Source organism: Melospiza georgiana, chromosome 6 (genome assembly GCF_028018845.1).
Source record: "Melospiza georgiana isolate bMelGeo1 chromosome 6, bMelGeo1.pri, whole genome shotgun sequence".
NCBI classification, from domain to species: Eukaryota; Metazoa; Chordata; class Aves; order Passeriformes; family Passerellidae; genus Melospiza; species Melospiza georgiana.
The window spans coordinates 29,993,817-30,011,678 of NC_080435.1; positions in this window are offsets into that span (position 1 = coordinate 29,993,817).

A 17,862-nucleotide genomic window follows, 5' to 3' on the forward strand; every position below is an offset into this window, starting at 1 on the left:
AGATGCACCTGTTGGTAAACAACCTCCAGAACACCTTCCAAATCAATCAGGTAATTATTGTTTACATTCTTTTCTGAGGCCTCTCAGCTTCTCAGGAGAAAAATCCTGGGCAAAGAGGATTTTTCCAGAAAATATCAGAGTGACCAAGGTGTCCCTGCCATGGCAGGGGACAGGGAATGGATGATCCTTAAGGTCCCTTCCAACCCAAACCACTCTGTGATGGTGTGACTTAGTGAGCCACATGAAATTCTGTGCAGGGTATTGGACACTGATCCTGCTGGCAGAACACAAGTCTGCAGAGCACACCTTAAATTTTTCTGATGTTGTGTGTGTATGTCATGTTACTAAAACTAACTGGTTTTTTGGCACAGTTGAAAATTATATTTAAGGAGGAGACAGCATCCTTAAATATAATTTTCTTTTTAAATGGCTTGCTGGAATCCAAGGCTTGCTGTCAAGGTACAGGTGATCATTTCTAGAAACTTCCATCCCACCTAAGCAATGCACATTTTCATACAGCTAAATGCAAGGTCATCTATCTATCAAGAAAAAAAGGTTGTGGGCTGTGTTTGCAGGGAATGTGACAAGAATGTGGTCCTGTACACAACAAGAAGGGTAGAAATATCCAATATTCTATAATATAGAAAAATGCAATAATTGTGGAGAGCGTCATGTGGCAGCTCTGGTGCCATTCAATATGTGCATGCAGAGCACTTTGCTGAAGAGTGTATCTTTTCAGGTTAGTACTTTAAAAGAGTGGGAAAAAAATTAAAAGGATGAAACCCAGCTATAAAACTGTTTGTATACATTGCAAACATGCTTTCTGTTGAATTTACTAGATAATGGGATTTAATTAGTTAATCCAAGTTATTGTAGGAGTTGATATGCCATCAGAAGTACCTGCCTGGTAAAGAAATTGGCACAGAATAATTATTTGAAAAGTAGGCACATTTATCCTGTGACTATGACATTTAAAATAAAAAATCAGTACATTTAAAACATAATTTAACAGTATAAACACAACTGTCTGCATTTACAGCCAGTGAGGGCCTACTGACAATTATTGCTTCCTGAAGAAAAAGAATGAGTTTCATTGTTTCATAATGCAAGTAATAGAAGGAATTAATATCTCTTCAGTTTGGGTTATTTGGGGTTTTTTATTTTTAGCTTTCACAGTTCAGTATTTTATCAGGTGTCTTTTACAGTTATGATTGCCACTAGATTGAACAAAATCCCAGTCTGGAAGGTGAGTTTCTGTGAGGATGTGTGGAGGTATTTGAGCAATGGAAGCTGGAGGGGAAGGATTCCTAGTGGGGCACAAATGGGAAAATGCTGACTTCAGTGAGCGCCCTCAGCAAGTGCCTCCTCCAGCAGCAAGTGTTCTATCAGGTGTTTGGCATTCTGCTTCCTAGAGCAGCGTGTCTGTGGTTATTAATGATTCATTTAATTGCTCTGAGATTGCTTTTTGTGCAGGGGAAGGCATGGTGTTAACTGGAGAGCTGTGTAACACCAGAGCTGTGCCCTCAGGAAAGGGCAGCAAAGGGAATTTGATGTGCAGGGGGTGGGAGCGTGGCAATAAGAAGCCCAAGACACAGATTGTTGGTGATTTGATTAATTTAAATTTTAAAATAACTTAGTTGTTTTAAGTAATCAGTTGTGACTCACTGGTTTTAGTGCAAAAGTACTGGTGAAAAATGAGACAAATTTGAATAAACAGAGAAATAATGAACTCATAAGTCAGTTTTTTGCTGTCCACCTTACTTAACATCTTTAGCACAGCAAGAAAGGAGCTCAGGCCTGGTTTCCTTGTGCTCTTCTCAAGAAAGAGCCCTTCAGTAGATGTAATACCATTTACAGCAGGGTTTTCAAGAAGATAGAAGTCAGTCTTTATATCCACACATTTCCTTGTTCATAAAGCACCTGCTTAAAACTTATCTGTGAGTTAAAATAATCTGAAATTAAGTTTATAAATCTTTCAGAAATATAATTAAATGCAGAGGCCATTTTACACTGGAGTTATACTGCAATTAAAGCAGGATTTTGGGGATTAATTAAGACTTCATTGCTACAAGTGAATCTTGCAAATAATTTAAATGAATGTAGAACAGCTTTTACCCTTCCCTTTCACCCAGACCGTGTAGAAGATAGAATGGAAAAGTATGTTGAATTTAAAAGATATAGGCAGTAAAGTTGAAAAGTCTTTAAAAGTTTTCTTTATGAGGTTGATCTCCAATTTTAACAGAAATTCACATATGCAGTATTCTGTTAGTTTTTCTGTTCATTGCTGGGTTTTGCCTGTTTGGGGACAAAGAGCAGCAGTGGGAGAGCTCAGTGTCTGCACGTGGATGCAGAGCATGGCTCCTCATGCACAAAGATGGAATAGTGGCAAGGGATACATGCTTCTAAATATGATCTCTGTGTTTTCCCTCTGTCTCCTCTGCAGTTAGAGTTGTGTTTGCCTTTCTGGATCCTCTTTAAGCTTGTTTCAGGTGAATGAGAGGGAAGGGCTTTTCTTTTTTTTGGTGAAGCATAAAACCTGTCCTTAGAAGTTTATTCAAACTAATGCTAGATAATACTTTTGTACTTGACATGTTTCACTGATGACATGCCATGTGTTTTAGTATTGCCATTACATCATTAAATCAGGAAAAGGGGCAAATATTTGTTCATGGGAAATCAAAGCTAAAAACACAGAGCAAGTCATCAGTTGTCTAAATTTCTTAATGACATAGCAATATTTACAAAAGCTAAACTTTTCTTCGTTGTACCATGATCTTTAGGCAAATCTTATTCTTCCTGTTGCTTTTACAAGTTTAATTTGATTGGCTGTAATGGTGAAAAACAAGCCAGAGGGTGTTTCTTAATTTGTTTTTATGGTTGCAAGTTCAAACTTGACAGCTTGTGTACAGATGTCTTTTTAAAGGGGAAAACTGGAGATACAGCTCCCTCTGTCTGTCCTGGGAGTGCCTCTGGTGTCTTTTGAGAGCACCTGCAAATGGTCACAGGGGGAGCGTCTTTATTGCCAACATGACAACAACATGGGGATAACTTTGTTTTACAAGTTTGTAGTTGTTTTAAGTTACCTTAACTGGAATTTGAAAAGAGTGAAAGGGTCGTGTTCTTAGCTGAAAATACTTCAATGGAGGTGCCTAATTCAAAACACAGAAAAAGAAACCTGTGCAGTTTCTCAAAATTTATAATAAGATTATTATTATTATTAGAATGAAATATGTATGTATAAAACTTTTGTCTATTCTTTAGTGCCTATACAATTTTTGCAGACATAACAGTGGCAAATACATTTCATGGTTTTGACCATTCATTTAAAAAATATGCCCAAACATTAGTGAAACATTATTGAATATGACAGAAACTGGAATGAAAATAAATGACACTAAATAAATAACATCTTAAAATTTATACATGCTGGAATACCTAAATAAAAACTTAGGGTTTATGTACTCCATTGTCATCTCTTCAGTTCCAGTCTGTGGATGTGATTCTGGCAAAGAAACTATAGAAAATATTATCTGTCTGTGGTATATATTTGTACTGAAGGTACACCAGAGCTCAGAATAGGTTTCTGCTAGACTTACCATGTTATTAGAACTTTCTATTAGCTATAATTATACTAATGATATTAACACAGAAACACAGCATTAACAAGGTCATAGCACAAGTTAGTAGCTGTAAAAAAAAAACAACTCAAAGCATCGTGATAGCTTGTACACTAAAATCTGTGGAAGCTTAGTAATCACTTAGTCATCAACAATTCAGGCCAGGAAAGATTCTTTTTTAATTTGAACAGTATTTTAAGCTCATCTCTCCACATCTTTCTTGTGAATTATAGATATATATTTTTTTTTCATCAAGTAGTTTCACACTGAAGAGCATCTCTTGTAGACATTGCTAAGAACTGAAATGAGTATTGACAGTCTTGGCTGATAAGTGTCTGAAAATGGAGATTCCATGAAACTGTTTTGAAATACAGTGCAGAAGTCACATTCTCAGGAGAAATGAGACATGCCTGCCTGTCAATACCTGCACAGCTCACAGCTGTGGGTGCAGCCTTGCTGTGGAATGATGGAGCTGTGGAGGTTGGAGGAGACCTTTCAGTCATGCCAGCACTGCCCAGTCCATCCCCAAACCGCGTCCCCCCAGTGCCACAGCAGGTGTGACATGTCTCTAAATCCCTCAGCCACTCCTTTGGGCAGCCTGCTCCAGTGCCTGGCAATGTGAATGCCTCTTTCTAAAGTGGCCCAAATGGAAATTGGAACATTGGTGAGCAGTGAGAGCTGGCAGAGCAGGGGTTAAAGTCAGTAGGCTGATGTTGGGCTTCTCTGGAAGCAGAAAGGACTTGGAACTCTGCAAAACAAACTCTGCTGAGAATGGGGCAGTGCAGGCTGACTGCCAGCAGGTGTGTGATAGTGACTGAACGTGATGATGTTGAATTGAACCAGTTGTGGATGTGGAGGCAGGTTCACAGGTGTATAGTGCATTCTAGAATGGCTTTGTGGGTTTTAGAAAACTAAAGTTAGGAAAGTTATAATTTAAAAATTCCTTGGAATTGAAGCTTGTATATTTCCTTTTCCTGCCTCTCTTTGGAAGAGCAGGAGTATGACAGAAAAATTATTTGAGATAAAAGGGTATTTAGTCTCTGGTGTTGCTGCACCTATTACAGATAGGAGAAGTTTCCACTGTTGTAAAAAACATGAGGTCTGTACCTCAGCAGCACACATCCTGTGGTTATCCCTGTTACTCAGGCTGTTAAAAACTAACAGGGGATGTGAAATTGTAAAATAGTAGATCGTCATGGACACATTTTATGAAAAATCATTTTGTTAGGATCTTTCCTCCTGAGAAGCTGAGAGGCCTCAGAAAGGAAATGCAAACAATGATTATCTGCTGCTGTGGAATGCAACAGGTGCATCTTTGATTGGTCTCATGTGATTGTTTTTAATTAATGGCCAATCACAGTCCAGCTGTCTCAGACTCTCTGGTCAGTCACAAGATTTTATTATAATTCCATTTTTTTCCTTTCCTTGCTAGCCTTCTGATGAAATCCTTTATTCTATTCTTTTAGTATAGTTTTAGTATAATATATATCATAAAGTAGTACATCAGCCTTCTGAACCATAGAGTCAGGATTCTTATCTCTTCCCTCATCCTGGGACTCCTGTGAACACCACCACAGCAGATGAATTAAATGAGCTTGGCAAATGCCCTGCCATGTATTTGTACTGCACTGGAGAAGCCAAGGTGATGAAGGGAGGGCTGGGGATTTGTCACACCAGCCTTTCCCCAGCACCCTGCCCATTGTTCAGGTCTGTGTCTGAAGCAAACCCAGTAGCTCTGGGCTGCAGCCTGCACACCTGGGCAGGAGCACTGCTGGAGCCATCCGTGTGATGGCTGACTGCCTGACTGACTGGGAGATTAAAATCTCAGCCTCCCCTACAGTGGGCCAGTATCTTACTTTTCAGAGCGCTGACTTTAGGCTTTATTAATAAATCTCAAATTATTTGGAAAAGGCAGGATCAGCATAGGGGGCTTTTTCTGGTTGCTGGTTGAACCTGGTAACTTTTGTTCCTCCAGGCAAGCTGGGTATTGTTCTATTGAAATTAAGTGATAAAATCAGCAGCAGTCAGCATTTGTCTCTGAGACAAAAATAATTAATGAATCTACTTGCAGTGACCATTAGATCCAGTTGTACACCAAAGGGAGCACAGCCCTCCCTAAATACCACATTTCCCAATAGCTCAGTAATTCAACAGCATATTTAAAATGCCCTTTCACAGTTTATACACTCCCATAGTTGCAGTTGGCAAATATTTCATTTGACCTAGTCAAGTTTTAGCTGTTTTCAGGATTCTGTTTCCTTTGAGCACTCTTTGTACAGAATAAAATGTTACGAAGTGGTTGGGTTTCCAGAGAAAAGACAACTAGACAATTCATTTTTTTTTCCAAATACAGTCTTCAGCAAAGAAAACTTTGCACTTTTTTGTTTAGTGCTTGGGGTTTGTTTGTTTGTTTGTTTGGGGTTTTGTTTTATTCTTAACTTTGATGAAGAAATAAACATCTAAGAATTCGTGCTGTGGTTTCTCCTTTGAAGTAATTCATTATTTGTATTAGGGATGCAGAATTAATGCTGCCTGCTCAATAGAACTAGTGATTGTCATTCATGTTCCCCCTCACACAGGGTGCCACCTGACCTGCCATTGATCCCTGGCACTCCCCATAGCCTACAGAATATCAGGCATTCCTCAGCAGGCACTCACAGTTTGCTCCCCTTCGTTTGATAGTGATGCTGTGCAGTATCTGTGCTGAACTTGGCTTTTCTTTTCTCTGAGAAAAAGCCTCACTTCTAATTCTGCTTATTCTTGCATGTAAAGTTATGAATTGTTGCTGTGTTCAAGTCGCCACATCAGATTCAGTGCTGACACCACTCATTACCTTTGTTGTTAATGGTGCTCCACATTTTCCCCTGGGCATGAGAATATCAATTTTCCTGAAACATTAAAGCTGAATCCCAGCCTTCATGGCAGCAGAGAAAACCATGCAAATTCAAGCCCTTTATCTTTCCCAGAACTATGTGTGATAGTCAAGTAGAATCTTTCTGCAATTTCCTTTTCTATTTTCCCCCTTTGTCCTTCCCTCCTTTCAGTTTCACTTTACTCCTTTCCACCCTCCATCCCCTCTGGCTTCCCTCAGGATGGCCATGGCATTTTTGGCCCCTTGATTCTGATTTTTAGGATTTTTGGCCCCTTGCTTCTGATTTTCCATCCTCCCCTGCCCTGTGTTTTCCACGCCAGGAGACGTATGCAAAGGTTTGAACTGGAGGAAAAAGGCTCATTGCTACATCCTGCTTATGTGTGATTTATCAGCTGATCAGGTCATCTTCAACACACCAATTTTTGCTCCTTGAAGCATAAAAGCCTCTCTTAAATGTAAGCCATTACAAATGCATCCTTGAAAGTATTTCTTATACTGTGTGAAATCTCCTGTGAGGAGATTTCAAAGAATTCGAGACAGGACCTCTGAGTTTTTTTAGATGATGGGATTTATTTTTCTTACCTTCTACATAGGCAGGAAGGCTCACAACTTCACTCTATGGCTCAGAAGGTCACAAGATCTTCAGCTATAGGATCTTTTAAGGATTTATTGATCAATAAAACACTGCCAACAAGGATATTTATACTTTTGACCCAATCCACCAAAATTTCATCTTATGGGCCCATGTTACAGTGTAAGATTTCTTAGCCAGTCATGTTATGGCACACAAACCTACAGTGCTAAACTCCTTGTTTACCTCTGTAACTACTTTTTTCTATATCTTAAACTCTAAATTTTCCTTTACTTAGCTTCTTACGTTTCTGCTTTAAATTATAAATCCTTTCCAGCACCTGAGTTTGGAAGCCTTTTCCAAGGCCTCAGATCAAATCCTGGGTTTATTCTAAGCTTTGCAAGCCTTTTCCAAGGTCTCAGGTCAAATCCTGGGTTTAATTCTAAGCTTTGGCTTACAGGCCCAAAGTTCTGAGAGTTCCCTGCATTTCAGACTCCAACAATATCCTAGTAAGGTTCTTGTTGAATTTAAAGGACTGTGTGAAAAGATTTATCAATCCAGCTTTGTAATCACAATTTTTCCCAATGAGCAATTCCCTTAGTCTTGAATGCTACGTCAATCCATTTCCAGAGGAGGCTGCTGAGTGACAGGATGTCACTGTAGTATTTTATGAAAAATCCCTTTGCTCCTGAGAAGCTGAGAAGCCTCAGAAAAGAAATGTAAACAATAATTATCTGATTGCTTGGAGTGTGGTTTCGAGGTTGCTGACCAACAGGTGCATCTTTGGTTGGTTCCATGTGGATTGTTTTTACTTAATGACCAATCCCGGTCCAGCTGTGTCAGGACTCTGGTCAGTCATGCAGTCATGGGATTTTATTATTCATTCTTGTCCAGCCTTCTGATGTTTCCTTCCTCTTTCTTTAGTATAGTTTTAGTATAGCATTTCCATATAATATAATATAATATAATATAATATAATATAATATAATATAATATAATATAATATAATATAATATAATATAATATAATATAATATAATATAATATAATATAATATAATATAATCAGCCTTCTGAGAACTTGGAGTCAATTCTCATCTCTCGCCTCGTCGTGGGGACCCTCAGCAACACCACAACAATTGGTGACCACAACAGGAGGCACTTTGCCAGAACCAGACTGGCTTTGGGGACAGCTGGAGATTTGGGGTCTGCAGTTGAGCAGCCCCTCACGCTGTCCCTGAAGCAATCCTGCATGGCAAAGCAGGGAAATGCCAGAGACAGCTGCAGCCTGCCAGGACTGCTCAGTGGTGCTGAGGATCCCTCTGACAGGACGTGGTGCAATTGGTGATTGTGCAATTTACAGTTACCTTGGGTAGCCATGAAGGCTGAGGGCTGTTGTTGGATGAGGAGGATCATTTCATCACTCTCAGGAAAAGCTGTGTCCATTACTCAGCTTTTCCTGGGCAGGGTAAATTGCAGGGGTATATCTTCTGCAGTGGAGAGAAATGTTTCACTTGAAAGATGCTTCTTTGGGAATATCTCTTCCAGAGACAGAATTCAAATTGCCTGAGTCGTGCTGCCATTTTTTCCCCCAAATCATGCTATGCTGGTGGGCAGTTGGCAATTATATGGGATCTGTCCCTGTGTTAAATCCAGCAGCTTGAAATGCTCTAAGGCTTTCAAGTGTTGTTGGGAGAAAAGTTGAGAAATGTTAGAATGTGTATGACTGGTATCCAGTTGGCTTTAATAATTCTTATTACCTCTATTTGCATTCACTGCGGCCACTGCTGCCTTTCCAAATCCCAAGGGAGTTGCAGCCCAGTGCATGCCCTGACAGCCTTTGGTGGCAAAAATGGGCAATGGCACAACAATAACATTTTCCTTATTGCAGCAAAATCCAGGGATAAAGCTTAGGCAGGCCTGAAGGGTTTTGAGATGCCTGAATGTGACAGGAAAAACTGTGATTTCACTTAAAATAATGATCTTAAATACACACAATCTGTAATTACTTGATGTGAATTTGTTTTAATAGCTCATTTAGTAAAAGCTGCGCAGATGAATGTTACTCCTGGAAATGAGAGCAATTTAGTTAAAGCAGAGCTGTTAATCCTTATTCAACAAAAAATTATTAGCTGGCTATGTTGCAGCAGGGGAAACCATCCATGTCTCCCTCACAACCTTTTTTTCCTGAACAGGCTAACCTGACTGGGGCAGCTTGGGTTTCCATCAGTGATATTCTACTCAAATAGCTCCTCAGCTGACTTGCAAGTGTGTCAAAATGTCATTAAATACCAATTCATGTTTTATCTTCAACTGCTTTCTTTGCAATGCCTGCAATTGTCTTTTTATAGCAGTCATGGCAGCTATCCCTCTATTTAGAATGATTTATAGTGTGTGATGAGCAGCAGAGGAGCGCACCACGTTAAAATAAATCAGAAAGAAGTTGACAGGCACAGTTTTGGCAAATGCAGGGATTTAGGCCTTGGTCCAAGAAGGTTAAAGACTGTTACAACCCTGTAGTCTTTCATGTGAAATGGCCATGGAGCCCCTCTCCAGCAGCATCTCAACAACTATTTCTCATCTCTCCTGAGTTTTATCTGCTGGAGAATCAGTCATCTGGGAGAGATGTCTGTAAATAGAAAACCCTATTGATCTAGGGTTCATTTTATGCAGATATTAGCTGGCAAAGATGTCAGTTCTCCTCCATACAGAATGTAAAACATTGGGTTATTTCTATCTAGAGAGAGAAAAGATGAAAGTTAAGAGGGTTTTGGAGCATTTCTCAATAGCAGAGGTTAATAGGCTGGGAGTGTGTGCTTCCCTTATTACCCTTGCTTCTTTCCTCTCATCTACACTCACCAATAAATAAATAAGTTAATTAAAAAGCTGTTTCTAAGGGACAAAGTACAGATCCTTAAGACGTATCAAAGTCTCAGTAAAAAAAATTAACCACTGGCCTGGAGAAATCCACCCAGGGTTATGGAGGGATGAAAGCCCTCAGCCGTGCTGGTTTTTATTGTCACAATGAGCTGCACAAGTTGCAATAATAAATGGAAGGTGTGTCTCTCCACCAGTGGGTCCATGGCAAGGCCCATCATGCAGAAAAAATGAGATGAAAATCCTGTTTGCAAAAATATCCAAATATCCATATATATATACCTGATAATCTCAATATTTTGGAAATGTTCCAGATCACCAGGATGTGTAGGGAAAAATATTCAGAATCTAATTCAATACCCATGTGAGATTCTATCTGATGCTCAACAAGCAGTTTATGAAATGTGTGTCTGCATGCAGAAATAAGCATATTATTTAAAATTTTAACCCCTTTTTTAATGCATTTTGCCAGGTTTTATTTTTATGACCTCTCTTTTCTGCGCTGCAGGCTGCCTGTGGCTGTTTTGCTCACCCAGGCATCCTCTCCTTCTCCTTGTCCATCCAGACCTTTGCTGACCCAACTTTTCTACTAGAAGTAACCAGTTCTGCTTGCAAAATGCAGGTTGGGCTCTGGTGAGTGTTTTGCCTGTGGTTGTTCCTTATTTGGCTTTCTGCAGGGAATCAATTAGAAAACTTCATTGGGATGAACACAGGTCTTTGAAAGGGACTTGTGAAAAGGTCCCCATCTCTATCTCTGCACAAATGGATAAATTAGGTTAAATACTGATATTTCCAGGAGCGTTATGATGATATTCAGTGGTGTTAACAGCCAGGGTAAGTAGGTGCTGCTGTTCAAGTACAGCCCAGCACTGCAGGTGGCTTTAATGTGGCAGTAATTCGCTCAACCCACAGCAAGGCATTTGGTGAAGAGAAAATTGGAAAAGGAAAAAGGTTTATTAGCAAGCTTCTCTTATCTGGGTGTTAAAGATGCACAGAAGCTGAAACTGTTAAAAAGTATTTTCAGAATGAGTGTTTTCATTGGTCATTCAAGGGGTCATTCAGGATGTTTGAGCCCACGCAGTAAATTTAAAATAGCTGTGGTGAACACTTGTGAGAAGTCCTCACTAGAGTTTCACAGGAAACAACACATACTCATTAGTAGAAAAATTTAATTTTCCCTGCTTAGGTTCAAAAAAAAATAAATAAGCAATAGCAATCACAAAAAGCAAAGAGTGGGTGATTGGTTCCTATTATTTTTCTTTTTAATATGAACAGGAGGCCTACAGATTTGTGATTCAGTTTCATAATTTCCTCCCATTTAACCTAAGTGGCTGTTTTGGGAAAGATTCCTTTCCTTGAAATGTAGTTCATGTGTGGGTTTAATATGTTTGTGCAGAAATTTATTATTGTTTTCTTTTATCATATTGGCAGAGTTTAAGTAACTGTATCTTTCTTTATTTAAAGTTTTCCAGGTCTTAAAACTAACAGTGTTATCACCTGTTTCAGCAGTCTACTTTCTTTAAACTTTCAGGTATTCTTTTCTAAATGAATTAAATTTGTATTTAAAAATAGAGTTGTGCCACCTCTGCCTTTATAAACAAATTCTGGTCTTCCCATTAATAACAATCCATCTGCTGCAGATATTTCCAGTGCTCTGTAATGGGGCTTGTCCTCCTCTCACAGTGGAAGTCAAGTTGTCAGATTGAGGAAAAAATCTGTGGAGAGGCATTGCTAAAAGTGGTACTGATTATTGCACAGGGCTGGAGTTATCTGAAATAGCAAACAGAGTATTTTTAAATTCCCTCACCTTCCAGTGTTTATTAGGGGGATGAGGAAACTTCTGGTGCACTTTATCTCCTTAACCTTTTAGTCATTTCTGATGAGGAAAAAGGGTAAATAGCAGAAATATGTAGTGATCATAAATATGGGTAGGCTTACACATATCTATAGCTATTTACAAGTGGCAAGCACAGAGAGCTAACTGACAGCAGAGCTGTTATTAATATAGTTACAATATAGTTTCTGCTGCAAAACTCTTGTGGCACCAGCACAGTCTCAAAATGGTATTATAGCTCTAACTCCAGCTTTATTAGCATGTTACTTTGTCTGTAATATAAAACACCCACCACATTTCTAATAAAACTCTGGTTTGTGTGTGTATGAAACACCTTCTGTTGAGTAAAGCATCACTTAGGCAGTGAAATGCAAGCTCAAGTAACTCATTTGAAATTATGCTAATTGCCACTCTTAAAGTCTTTATTGGTGCTAAAGTCTTTAGATGCAAACTGAGGGGATAAACACTTTGTCTTACACAAAGCAGTTTTCACGTGGTTGTACCATTTAGTTGCTGCCTGCCAAGAGGCAGGGCATTTTTTCTCAAATTCTCCTTTTTCCCTGCATAAATTCTATTTCTCTCTTCCCTTCATGTCACTGAATTAAGGCACAGCTTGTTGGAAACTCTTAGCTTGTCGCTAATGAGAATATTGCACTTCTTCCAAATGATGACCATTGGAAAATGTGAAATACTTTCAGTCAGAATGCTGAAATAGAGTTGCCTATGTGTTTGAAAACAAGCATGGGTTTTTTTTCAGATTTTAAGTAGAAGCAAAGAAAATTCTGCTGTTTTTTTCTGTACCCCAAAATGAAGATACAGGAAAAATAAGTGGAGGAGGTTTTGGCCATTCCTCCATCTCTGTTTCATTTTTTTCTGGATGAATTCTGCACTTTTTGTTTACCTGACACAAAGTTCATATATCTGTGCTGTTTTACCCAAACTAATGGTATGTGTATGCAGGTGTGGTATGCATACAGACATATGTGCATACATATACACACACCATGAAGAAATATTTTGTCATTTGTTGTATTTGTGTGGTGCCCCATGGCAGGAAGAAATTATGAATCTGGCTATGTTCCTGGAAGGCTAATTTATTATTTTATGATACTATATTATATTAAAGCATACTAAACTAAACTATGCTTAAGAATACAGAAAGGATACTTAGAAAATGCTAAAGAGATAATAATGAAAACTCATTATTCTTTCCAGAGTCCTGACACAGCTTGGCAACGATTGGCCAAAGAGTCAAAACAATTCACATGAAACAATCTCCAAACACATTCCAAAGCAGCAAAACACAGGAGAAGCAAATCAGATAATTATTGTTTTCCCTTTTCTCTGAAGCTTCTCAGCTTCCCAGGAGAAAAATCCTGGGTGAAGGGATTTTTCAGAAAATATGAATGTGACAGTCATTATTTACCATGGCCATCCTTAGGGTATTTGAGAAGACAAGGCCTTAGTTCAAGAGGAAGAAGTCAGGCTAATGAAGGAAAGTTCCTATATTAGTGGCTTGTAAGCCCTTAAATGTAAGGGCTTACAAGCCACTAACAACAGTAATGGACTGCACTTGTAAATCCATTTATTACAATATTGTCTTGCACCTGTACCCGTGTGACAGCTGACTGGCTCACAAATGACCATTGCAGAGATTTGTGATGTTGGAATAGAAATAATTGGAACGTGGAAAAAGAGAGAGATGGAAGCAAATCTGGGGTGGTTTGAAGGCAAAAAAAATTAGCATAAATAGATGTAAGGGTGAATGTTATGTCACTGCCCAGGTTTTTCGGAAGGTGATGCATAGGTGGCTTTTCCGGTCAGACTTGATGAAGAAATGGCAACTATCATGTAAAGATTTCTTCTGTACTACAGGGGGATGAAATAAAAGAAGACAATTTCTCATTTTAGGTCATTAGATTGCGTTGACCTCTGGTATTTATGTTTGATTCCTCAGTAGCTGGAAATGGAAAATGTTGGTAGAGTCACCTTCTTCTTCCCAGCCGTGTTCTGTAGGGGTTTTCTTTTGAAAATAGTGGGAACCAGCACACCCATTTTCTTCCCAGAAAGCCAAGGAGTTTGTTATGTTTCCTGTCCATGTTCAGCTGATGTTTAGTTGAAATCAAGATGAGTCAATGTCTGTGTTTCTGCTGCAGTGTGATGTGCCTGTGGTTTGAAAGAGCCATGTGTGAACAGGGGTGTGGAGAAAATAATGGAACTATTGCAACTAAAATGGCAGAACTGAGGTGGCAAATGGCATTGCTAAACTCCAGCTTCTTTGTCTGTGATGCTTCAAATTTTCTTTCCCCTTTAGGAGGTGATTTTTGTTTATGTAGTGCTAAGTTTGTAGTCTGCATGGCACACAGAAGTCACAAAGAGGCCCTATGTTTTCTCAAACTCTCTCCTGTAGTGCAATCACTTCCCCTGACATGTGAGTGATGCTGCAGAGATGTTCTGGGCTGTAAGAAATTGCCAAATCTCCTCTGGAAAGACCCCACCTGTTTTGGAGCTGTTTGTGTGCAGCGCTGCCGCTGCTGAGTCACAGAGCACAGATGTGGGCTCTGTCCTCCCATGGCTGTATCAATTATTCTTTCCTCCTCTATTGCTTAATGATACACCAACTCTTTCCACAGAGCCTGCATGACTCAGGCCTTGCCTTTGCCCCTGAACTATTCTTCTCTTTCTGAATCACAGCTTGGACTCAGAAAAGCTGTGGAACAGGGAAGGATGTGTTCGGGGCGATGCTTGAGGAGACCACGCTGCACCGTGCTTGTAATCTCAGGTGCAATTCTTAAATTGGCACTTTCCTTTAAACACATTTGTTATTGGTACATTGAAAATGTAATCTGGAAATTTCTTTCAAAGGTTCAGCTTTACAGGAACCACAGAAGTTCAAAATTTCTGTCGAACTTCTCGTAACCCAAAAATTCGTTTCAGACTTACATGGGATGTTTTCCTCATTAGCTGATTTGATTAAGTTAAGAAACACTCTACATGAAACCTTCCAGTCATGATTTTTTAGCATTAAATAACCTGAAGTGAAATAAAGGAAGAGCTGGAATTTTTAAAATTTTATTGGCAAAAGTTTGGTAAAAACTAAGAATTAAATACCCTGATGATCCACACTTGCTCTTATCTTCATTTTTAGAGGTTTGAGTGGCAGGCTGTTTTCTGGAGATTTTTTAGCTTTTCTTCTATCAACAAATAAATTTAGAAAGTAATCTAATGTGAATCACTAAGACTTTTAAAATAAGAGACATGAAATCAGCCTACATAGCCTGCATTGCTCATATGTTACAAAGTATTTTCCTGCAGGTTCTTCCCATCTTGTCCTACAAATTTGCAATGGCTTTAAGAGGAAAAAAAATATGTAGGAATAAAACCAGCAATGTTGGGGGTTACTGTCACTTTAAATGCCAAACTTTTTAGCAGTGTTTTTCAAAGACTACTTTGATCAGGTTTTTTATTTTATCCAGTGGTAAGATAGTATATTATTACTAAATTATATAATTTGGTATATTACTACAACCTCATTCTTCTGTGTCTTTTTGTTTTGTTGGCTTTTTAAAATTTTTCTAAATGATAACACACACTTTTGAAAGTATTTTTTATGATCATTCAAATTATAAGAGTCTCTTGCACACCTTTGCAAGGCACTGATAGCACTGGCATATATTGTGTTTAAAGTAGACTTTAAAAACCAAATATTCCAGGTTTTGCAACCTGGATTCTGGTGAAGGTGGTCTCTGCAGCAATGCAGCTTTGATGTTTCAGGGCCAAACACATGAACAGACTGTGTTTGGACAGCAGGAGCCTCACGTGGTGAGGCTGTGCCTGATCTAGCTGCTGCTTTGGAGCCTCCCTGGATGTGTCTGCACAGAACCTGGCCCAGGTCCTTCCTGGACACTCCTGGCAGGTTCAGGTGGGAGTTGTGTGTGACAGCAGGTCTTGGGTTTGTTATTGCTGGAAGTGGCTCTCGAGGTATTAAAGAGTTTTTTTTCTTAGCTTTGCATCTGAAGAAGTTGGGATTCTTCAGCTTTGGTTTTCAAGGTTGTTTATTTTCTCTTCTTTAATACATTCTTTTTCAGACTTATGGAGGTCTGTCTGGCAGGCCGGGTTGAGGCACATTGACCGCCCTTGGGGCAGTGTTATCTTGTTATACTAAAACTTACTTATAAACTTTTTATACTAAAACTGTACTTTATTTACAATAATTTCCCAATAGTTTGTCTCTATCTTAAACTAATCTAAAGGTGCCACCATTACAGCAGAAGATGGAGGACAAGAACAAGGCAGGAGACACTTAGATTTTTTTATTTTGCTTTTTGAACTTTCTTTCTAAAACTCTAAAATTCTACTTTTTTACTTTGTGACAAATTCACTATCATTCTATTCAAACCCTTGTGGTTTGTAAATCCTCACACAAAGTTGGTAATTGCTTCCATGGGTTAAAATCAAAGGCACAGGTGTTTGTGACTCCATGCTGAGGTTTTTGAGCCCCCTGCCAGGGTCTCGAGTCCTCCAGGGCAGCCAGAGCAATGTCCTGGGTTCTGAAAAGCAGGGTGACCACAGACACATAAATCCTGCTGTCTGTCCTCCAGACCACTTGCAAAGCTGGTCAGCTCTAGCCTGGTGCTGAGAGATGTGCATGAAGAGGATCCACATGGGCAGTGATGGTGTGTGTGGAACGCTGGCCCTGACCCTCTGCTGGCAGTGCTGGGGAGAGCTGCACACAGGACTCGGAGAGAAACCAGGTAAGTTTGCAGATGACACACAATGGGAAGGAGCTGCTGACTCTCCTAAAGCAGGGACGCCCTGCAGAGAGACCTCAAGGTGTTGAAGAGATGGGCAATCACAAACCATGTGGAGTTCAGCAAGGACAGTGCCAATTTCTGCGCCTGGTGGTGTAGGGGGATACAGTATGGGTAAATTAAGGTAATGCAGAATGTAATCTTATCCCCCAGTGAGTTGCAGCTGGACCAATTACTAAAGATTAGGAGCAGGCCTGATCTTAACAGGCCACACCTGTAGCCAATAAGAACAGTGGTGTAAAAGAGTGGGATCCGGCTGCTGTAAGGATCATGAGCAGTCAGTGCTTAGAGGAGATGACTGCAAGAAACATCTAGAGGTACAAAACTCTGAGGATATGGAATCCTTGCACTATAATGATAATAGAACCCTTGATATCTAAGACAACAAATGCTCTATAAGACAACGTGGTGGGGACAGCCCTGGCTGGATGTGTAAACTGGGGAGCAGCCTCATGGAAAGGGACCTGGGGCTCCTGGTCCATGGCAAGCTGGGACTGGGCCCTGGCAGCCAGGAGGGCCAGCCCTGACCTGGGGACATCAGGAACAGCATGGCCAGCAGGGCAAGGGAGGGATTGTCCTGCTCTGCTCTGAGCTGGGGTGGCCTCACCTCGAGTGCTGGGGCAGTTTTGGGTGCCACAACATAAACAAGAAATGAGGCCATTAGAGAACATCCCAAGGAGGCCTCGAGGACGGGGAAGGGCCCTGAGGGGGCAGAGTGTGAGGAGCTGCTGAGGGCCCTGGGTCTGTTCGGCCTGGAGGAGACTGAGGCCAAAGCTCATGGTGGCCTTCAGCATCCTCACCAGGGCCAGGGCAGGGGCAGGCACTGATCTCTGCTCTGTGGGACAGGGACAGCACCCAGGGATGGCTGGGGCAGGTTCAGGCACTGATCTCTGGGGGACAGGGACAGCACTCAGGGATGGCTGGAGCTCAGGGCAGGTTCAGGCACTGATCTCTGCTCTGTGAGACAGGGACAGCATCCAGGAATGGCTGGGGCAGGTTCAGGCACTGATCTCTGTGGGACAGGGACAGCACCCAGAGAATGGCCTGGAAGCAGGGCAGGTTCAGATTGGATATCAGGAACAGGTTCTTCCCTCAGAGGGTGTTTTGGCACTGGCACAGCTCCCCAGGGCAGTGCTCACAGCACCAGCCTGGCAGAGCTCTGGAAGGGCTTGGACAATGCCAAGTGTTTGGGCACAAGATGTGACTCTTGGGGTGTCCTGCCTAGGACCAGGAGCTGGACTCCCTTTGAGTCCCTTCCAACTCAGAATATTCTGTGAATTGT